We start from the raw sequence: 8,211 nt of genomic DNA, 5'->3' as shown, positions 1-8,211 counted from the left end.
AGTTAACTAGTACCTACCTCTTGGGTTTGTGACACAAATTAGATGGAGCAATTCAAATAAAGCAGGGATGGCAAACTACAGCCTGCGGGTTAAAATGAGCCACTCTCTGTTCGTATAAATAAAGTTTTATTGGAACACAGCCACACCCCTTTTTTTAATGTGCTATCTATGGCTGTTTGTGCACTACAACATGTGGTTGAGTAGCTGCAACAGAGAACTTATGGCCTGTCAAGCTGAAAATGTTTACCATCTGGCCCTTTCCAGCAAAAAATTGCTGACTTTGATATAAAGTATTTAGTATACATTTAGTAAAATACCTTTAGTGTGTAGTCTAGCACAAAGTAAGTGCACAATAAATATTAGCTCTTATCCCTTCATGTCAGATAAAGGCCCATGGGGGTAAGTGATTTGCCCAGGGCTGCCGAGCTAGGTAGGAGAAAAGAAACAGTGTTCAAGAAAGAGGATTAGGTGCCAAGCCAGGGCTATCAGGAAACCTGGCACCTGAGAAGTGAGTGCCCAGGACACAGGAAGTTCAATTCAAGAAAATCTGCATATCAAGTCCAGTGTCTTATGAGTTGAGCTGGATACAGAACCAAAATTCATTGAAATCAAGAATTAAAAGGCTATGCACAGTAACTTTTCTAATGTGTGCTTCCTTATTAAGAAAATTCAGAAAGAAAAGCCTGGAAAGAAAGGTTTTCAGAAAAGATGCCTTCAACCCCTAACTTGATGGTTGTGACAAATTACCTAAAAGTAATAAAAAATCAGTTAGCAAATCTTCATCTTAATTAAGTTTGGGAACTGTCTAGTAACTGTAGTTCATGATTTACATACTAGGAAAGTGGGTTAAAAACTTTCCATTTGATTAGTATTTTGTAACCCAGCAAATATAATCTAGAATGGAAATAATGGAAATAGGTACAGTCAGGTCAATGATACTTTTGTACAATCAAATAACCATTTGAGTGTCTGAGGGGGACGTGGTTATTGTATTTCAGAAGTTCTTGAGTGAGCATGGAGTTTTAATGTGAAGCAGCAAAAATGGAGAGAAAAATAATTTAGTTACTAGCTGTTGTTTATTTTGTTTTTTTGGTTTTTGCTCACCCGCCTGGTGGCATCGAACACAGGGATGGCACATACTGGTCATGAAAACACGGGTCACATGTGCTTCTACTCTGCTACCCATGGCACACATCACTAATTGATTCTGGCACGTTTTCTCACTGAACCCAGACTGCTTCAGGATTCTCTGGAAATCTAATAGGTGGCATGCCAGATGAAAAAGAAATTGCCATCCCTAGATCCATGGCACATGGTAGGTGCTTATTATATTTTTATTGAATGATGAATACATACATGGATTAATGAATGGATGGACAGGTAGAGGATGCAGCAGTAGATCTTTCTCAGTGTGGTGAACTGCCATGTTTGTTCATACTACTGATTACTGTGAGTAGTAGGCATACAGTTAGAGCAGGTTTGGATTTACACTGAAGAAAACTCCAACACATGCTTAGAGCCTTGAGGTAATGGTGACAACTACATCTCTGAAGACCTTACTATGGAAGGGAATGGCTCTGGAACCCACCTGTTATGATTATCCAGAAACATGCATTACTACAGTAAAGCCTCATTCATTTGCTTATTCAATAAACCTTAATTTCATCAGTCAGGATACCAGCAGGATATAGATACTAGAGGAAATAGATAACCTCAACTGGGGTTATTTTATGAGTTTAATGAGGAGACTATCGCAAAGGATAGTGCGGGTACCCTGGGACTGGAAACAGAGGACAGCCATGGCCATCCCTGAGCCAGGCAGCAGCTGTGGCTTCAGTAAAGGGACTCGGCCGTCCTGTATGCTGATTTACTTCTCCATTGGCTGTGTCCAAAGGGAAGCCAGGGGCAAGAGAGCCCATTGACACAGTTCATACAAGTCAGCTCCAGGGAACAGAGCAGGGTGGGGTCGGGAGTAGATCTGGAGCGGCAGAGATACCTAACACGAAGCTGGGCAGCAGCATTTTGTGAGACCTTGTTCTACACACTGAGGGCTCAACAGTGAGCAGGACAAACAGGGTCTTTGCTCACAGGAAACCTACAGTTTAACGGGGGGAAGAGAAACACTAAACTAATTAGTATGTTAAAATAAAATGATTTCACATGTTTTAGAAAACCTAAAGCTAGTGGTATTTTTACCAATATTGTTTCTAGTACCTTTTCCTAAATTAAAAGATGAACTATCACCAACAAATAATATAAATGCCAGGAAAGAGCACTCTGCCTAATTGGCTGTTTATTCTTTAAAAAGAAACCAGGCACTATTTTCCTATCTTGTCTTTTTATCACATGTTGTCTTTCAAAGCCATTCTCTCTTTGATAGTTTGAGAAAACAGATTTTTGGTTTTGGAATGGGCGCCTTGTTTAATCCTGGTTTCTGCAATCTTGGTAAATCAGGGAGAAAGTTATGTCCAGTGGGCAACACAAGAATGTTTTATTTGCGTAAGAAAAAGAAAATAGATATTTTTGTGTGTGTGTGAGTGGCAGGAATAGAATCTTGACCAGACTTTGGTGTTTAACATCCGTTCATCTTAAGAAACTTTTTCTTTCCAATCTGTTCTGGATTCTATCCAGAGAGAACTATGACATTTCTCTTTGCTAATAATATTTTAAAGCTTATTACCCTGCAGGATCTTTCCTAAAGATTGTAAAGGAAGACATGCTTTGGCCAGGGATTTTGAAGATTTTTTTTTAGAGGGGACCTGAGAAAGGGGTTGGCAAGTGGGTGGCAGGGTGGGAGGAAGATTGAAGAGAGATCCTCTTTTTATTTTAGAGTGTTTATTACCAGGACACCAAGTCCTGATCCCCAAATCGACAGGCCTGCCTTCGGTTAGGAAAATGGAGAAGGGCTGGCTGGATTTCAGAAAAACATGCAAACAAATTCACAACACGATAGATTCACAGTATTAAATTAAGTATTCAGCAATCACAAATCTTACAACACATTCCAGAACAATGAAAAAAGGAAGAGAGAGAAATAAAGACCCCAAACCAGCTGAACCAGTATTTAAAGCCTTTTTAATTTAACAGAACCCATTTTTTATGGTATCCAGGATATGCTTCTGGCTTTTCAAGCCGTCACATGATCTCTCGTCCAGATGTCAGGGTGTATATCTGGGACTGGACCAGCCAAAAACCGCAGCACTTGCCTTGAGCTTGTAGCTTGTTACTGTAACTCAACCGTACTCCTCTCGGCTACAGAAGCCCCACATTAATATGTGGTACAACAACAATAACACAGGAGGGGATGAAGTTAACCAAAACATTCACATGAATCTGGAAAAGACGGGAGGCGGGCTGGGGCGGCGAGGAGAGCCAACTCCGATAGGTTTATGTGTCGGCTCCACACAGCTGAAAATGAAACCCCCAAGTGTGTGGTGGTCTGAACACTTCCCTTTTTCTCACCTACTGTGAACAGCTTTTACCCGAGGACAAGACTTCCTGGAGCTTTCTTCAGGAAATTAGCAAATGCCTCTGTTTGGAACGTCAGGTCACAGGAACCCACAGCAAGGCCAGAGTGCCTCAAGAACCACAGAGGGCAAGCCTTCTCCTTCAAAGAAGTTTCTGGAAGCTCAGGCCTTCACCACAAAGGGGGCGGGAACAGGGTCCAAGGAGAAGCAAGCAGGCAACCGCCCACCTGCCTGGCTTTGCACCTTTGCCGGTAACTTTTAGGGGACCAACCTATCAAGCTGCTCAGAAGCTTCTGGCAATCAGTTAAGCTTGTTAAGCTCAGGTTTCTTCATGGATGATGCGGGGACAATGATAGAACCTGCCTGGAGGGGACTTTTCCAGGACTAGATGAAAGCACTTAGCACAGTGCCTGCCTCATAGCGAGTGCTTTCATTCATTCTGAATCTACAAATACCGACCAAGCGCCTGCTATGCACTTACCGTTCTAGAGGCTTGAGCCACCTCTGTGAACAAAACAGATAAGATCCTAACCACAAGGATCCTACGTACCAACAGGGGGAGATAACATAATAAATAAGCAAGTGAAATAGTGTATACGAATGCAACACGCATTAGTACTATGGCAAAAAGGGAAAGGCAAGCCTGCTGGGGGGACCAGGGATGCTCAGAGAGCAGGTGCCATTTAATGAAGTGTTGAGAAGGTGACTTTAAAACTAATTCAATAAAACAAATGTTATTTTCAATCTTGTCTTTATTCCAGAGAACCTCTAATCAGCCTGGCTGGCTCTTCTGCCCTGATTCTAGCCCCGACAGTTGAAAACAAGTGGCTTCATCGGAATGAATGTGAGCAGCCGGATAGGGCAGGGGTCCCCCATTGAAGATCCTGCTCCTCTGTCTGCCAAGTCCACCTCAGAGGCTCAGCAGACCTGGAACTCCACCTCGGGCTGGCCAGAGTTGGCACACGTCACCTCTCTTGAGTGCACATTATGTGTCTGGCTCCAGTTGGCCTGCGGGTTTTCTCTCACTCATAAAGCAGAGGGGTTAAGACAAGTAGAGCCCTGCATCCCCTTTCACACTATTATGATTCTTCACTAAAGGGGCATGAAAAGTGAGGGCCAAAGATTTATTAAAGGGAGGCTTTATGTTCTCTTTTGCCCTAATTTGCACCCTTGCAGTGCCATAGAACAGATGCCAGAAGAGAATTCTATTCCTGGCCCTCCCCTGACCTATTCCACTCTCGGGACACTTTCCCTTCTTCCTTTGAGTGTCAATCCTTCCAAATCCTCTGTGCTCTGCTTGGTTTGACTTCAGCTCCAGTGGTGAGAGGAAAGATTTATTTCCACAACTTTCTGTGGAAAGTGTTTCACAGAAGACGTATTGTTCTGAGTGAGATTTTCACTGGGGTTGGGGAAGAGGAAAGAGATCTCCCCCCAGAAATAATGTCACATTTCTTTGAAATCACTGACTCTGAAAAAGAAATACAGGAAAACCTAAAATCATCTCAGTTAAGTAGTATGCAGGTATCTATATTTTATGTATAAATATGTGGGAGTGTGACATAATGCCCATACACACATGTTAAATCATGTAATCTCGGGGTCAGCAGGGCCCTCTCACCATAATGCACTGTGAATTATGCCTGCATTAAGTATAACATGGGTTACAGTGAAGGAGAAACAGCTACCCTACTGCAACAATACAGCCAAGTCTACTGAAATATTGCAGATGGCACCTGACAAGGCCAGAATCTAATTCACAGCCTAAATTATGATTAATAAGTTAATTTTAAATTTTTTTATTTAGTTTAAGGCGAGTTTAAAGGCAAAGAAGTTAAGAAAAAGCTCTTACTGAGTTTTAGCAGTGGTTCTTATCTCTGGCTACACATTAGAATCATCTGGACGATGTTATTTTTAATTCATACCTATAGAGAGTCTTTTTCACAAAGTATTCCAGCATTCACTGTGCTATATTCATTTTTGCAGCAGTAAGAAATATTCTGCTTATAATGATGAAAAATTGTGGCAAGAAGGCACATATATAACTTCCCCCTGATAATGTGTAAAATATAAATCACTCTCCTCTCCACCCCATCCTCATACTCTGATATTTTATCGCCCTTTGCAAAGGGCCTTTTGATTCTCCTTATTGCAAGAATGTGATGTTGTTGAAAGACTCATGGTCTCGGAATCAAGAAACATGGTTATTTCCTGCTCTGACACCAATTGCTGTATGCTTTTAGGTGAGTTGTTTACCTTTCTAACCTCAGCTTGCTCTTCCATAAAATGGGCAGATTGTCCTAGGTGATCTTAAAAATCCCTTCCTTTAGAAAAAGAGCATTAAAGTCATGGAAGTACTGTGGATGTTAAAGTCAGAGAGTTGAAATTTGGATTCCCAGCTTGGTCACTTCCTAAGCAGTTGGCCTTTATCTTGTCTCTGAGTTTCAGGACAGTCATTGGTACCATTTACTGTAAGAATGAATTGAGATGACATTTCTGGAAGTACCTTTGCAAAACAGACACAATTAAATATTTTTTTCCATTCCATTTGATTCTCTTTCTCTTCATGGGTCCCTTCTCTTGTCCCATAAGTTGACATGGGACTCAAGTAAGGTACAAAGTAGTTAAGAAACCCATCCAAATAACAAAAGGATTTCCACTTGGCATATTTTTCTGTCCAGTAAAGTTATTCTTTCCTGACCATGTGACCCAAAGGAGATAGAAAGTTGCTCATGTAATCAGTAGACTTTGTACATTTAATTTTCTTCCTATAGTGGATGACACCCTTTGAGTCCCCAGTGGTGGGCATTTCAGGTTATGAGAGGGATACTTTGAAGGCAACTCTGCATGGAAACCTCCAAATCACATTCCATAGTCACCCACTGGTTTTTCTGGTATTAGATGAACCCTATTTGTCATACCACTGCCTTCACATCAGGCTCAGGCCCTCTGAGTGGCCATCTTTGGGTAGATCTGGCATTTCAGTCTTTTCATGGGAGGGAAGAGACTATTGAAAGAGAGCAGGAAGGAAAGCAGACATTTTCTTGCCATCCCTAAAAGGCTTTCAAATAGCCCAGGTGTCCTGGGAATTTATCCAGCCCTCTGTCTGGAGGGCTTTCTACCTTGAATGGAATAATCCTGTTGATTAGCCCAACAAGTCAAACCCAGTGGTAGATAAGCCCAGCATAATCCCTTGCTGCTTTTAGCCAATTTACAACTAGAGAATATAAGTTTTGTGTCTGGATGGTTTCATGAGCCTCGCAATTGGAAAAACATCTAAATCTGACTTGTTCCCTGAATGAATGTAATTTGGTGCGTGGGGGTGGAAGGGAGAAGAGAAGAACGATCTGGAGCTGTGTGAAATTTGACAGTTTCAGTTCACAGGGTTTGAGTTAAAATATTTCAGTTTCAGTTCAGGCAGGTTTCCCTCCTTTGGAGAAAAGCTTTGACTTTCAGGTTGAAAGAAGCTAAACGGAGCTGAAACCACATTATTTGACGTACTTTCAGGTTGAGTCGAGGAAAAGAAAGAGATGGAAAGGTTACCCCAGCCTCATTCCAATTTCTCCTATAAAAACTTGCACCTGGTTCACCTACAGAGTTCTGTGATTCCTGGTCAACTTTCCTCCCAGCTGCATTCAAGTTGAAACCCACATATATTTATCTCATGCTGGAGGCCCACTTCCTGAGCCCAGGACCAATATGGGAAAGCAGAGCCAGTCTGTGACAGAGGGGCAGGGCCTGCCCTGAAAGACCCATCTGCCCCCAAATATTGCCCTGTCCACCTTTCTGAAATCCCCTTTGGGGCTAGCGATGGTGATCAGCAGAGAATATGAAGTAGAACCCCACCTCCACAACTTATTATCTGCAGGATCTTGGATGGAGTCATCACTAAACTCTTGAGGCAAACCTTAATGATTTTTCTTTTTTAATTCCTAACATTTGTTTTACTACCCCGAATCACATTGTTTCCCCCAGTTTGGTTAAGTCAACATGGTTATTAGAGACTCGTTCATCCATTACTAGCCCAGTCCCCACAAAAGTATTAATGGGTTTTGGAGGAGCTGGTAGTGGGGTAGTTAAGAAGTGTTTAGGAGAACTGAAGACTGTTGGGCACTTGAGGGGGGAAAGGATGGGCAGAGCATGAAGTTGCCAGACCCCTGAGTTTGGGGGGTCCAGGAGGAAGCAGGAGGCTTATGGAGTGGAGGTAGAGGGTACCAAATCAACCCCACCTGTCTCACAATTTGGCCACGGACAGGAGATACCCTCGTACTGATGTACTCAGATCCTCTGAAAAACAAAAGGCCCTCACCAGCGGCAGTGACTGCAGCAGTCCCTCTCAGACCTACCTTGTCTGACTGAGGCCATCTTTCAGCCCAAATCACATCCTGTCCCCTCAGAGGTGTCAGCCTGAAAAAAAATGGGTCACAGGGTGACCGGTACCACTACCCCATGTTACATGCATTTCCAGATAGATGGAAGGAAGGAAAGAGGGAGACAGAGAAATATAGAGATAATCATCCATGCAGAGAGAATAACTGCTTCCAAGGTTGCTTTGATTTCCAAAAATTAATTACCGTGCATCCTGACAAAATTCCTGATGCAGGTGGAACTGCTTTAGATAGTGATCACTTATTGGAAGAAGGAGAGATCAGATTGGATCCAGAATAAGAGGAGGACCTCTACGGAATACAGATAGGCCCTAGTCAATGCAAATGTGGTTTACCAGGCGTTTTGAGTAAACAGAATG

This window comes from Cynocephalus volans, chromosome 5, assembly GCF_027409185.1.
Source record: "Cynocephalus volans isolate mCynVol1 chromosome 5, mCynVol1.pri, whole genome shotgun sequence".
Taxonomy (NCBI): Eukaryota; Metazoa; Chordata; class Mammalia; order Dermoptera; family Cynocephalidae; genus Cynocephalus; species Cynocephalus volans.
This window is presented reverse-complemented; position numbering follows the sequence as displayed.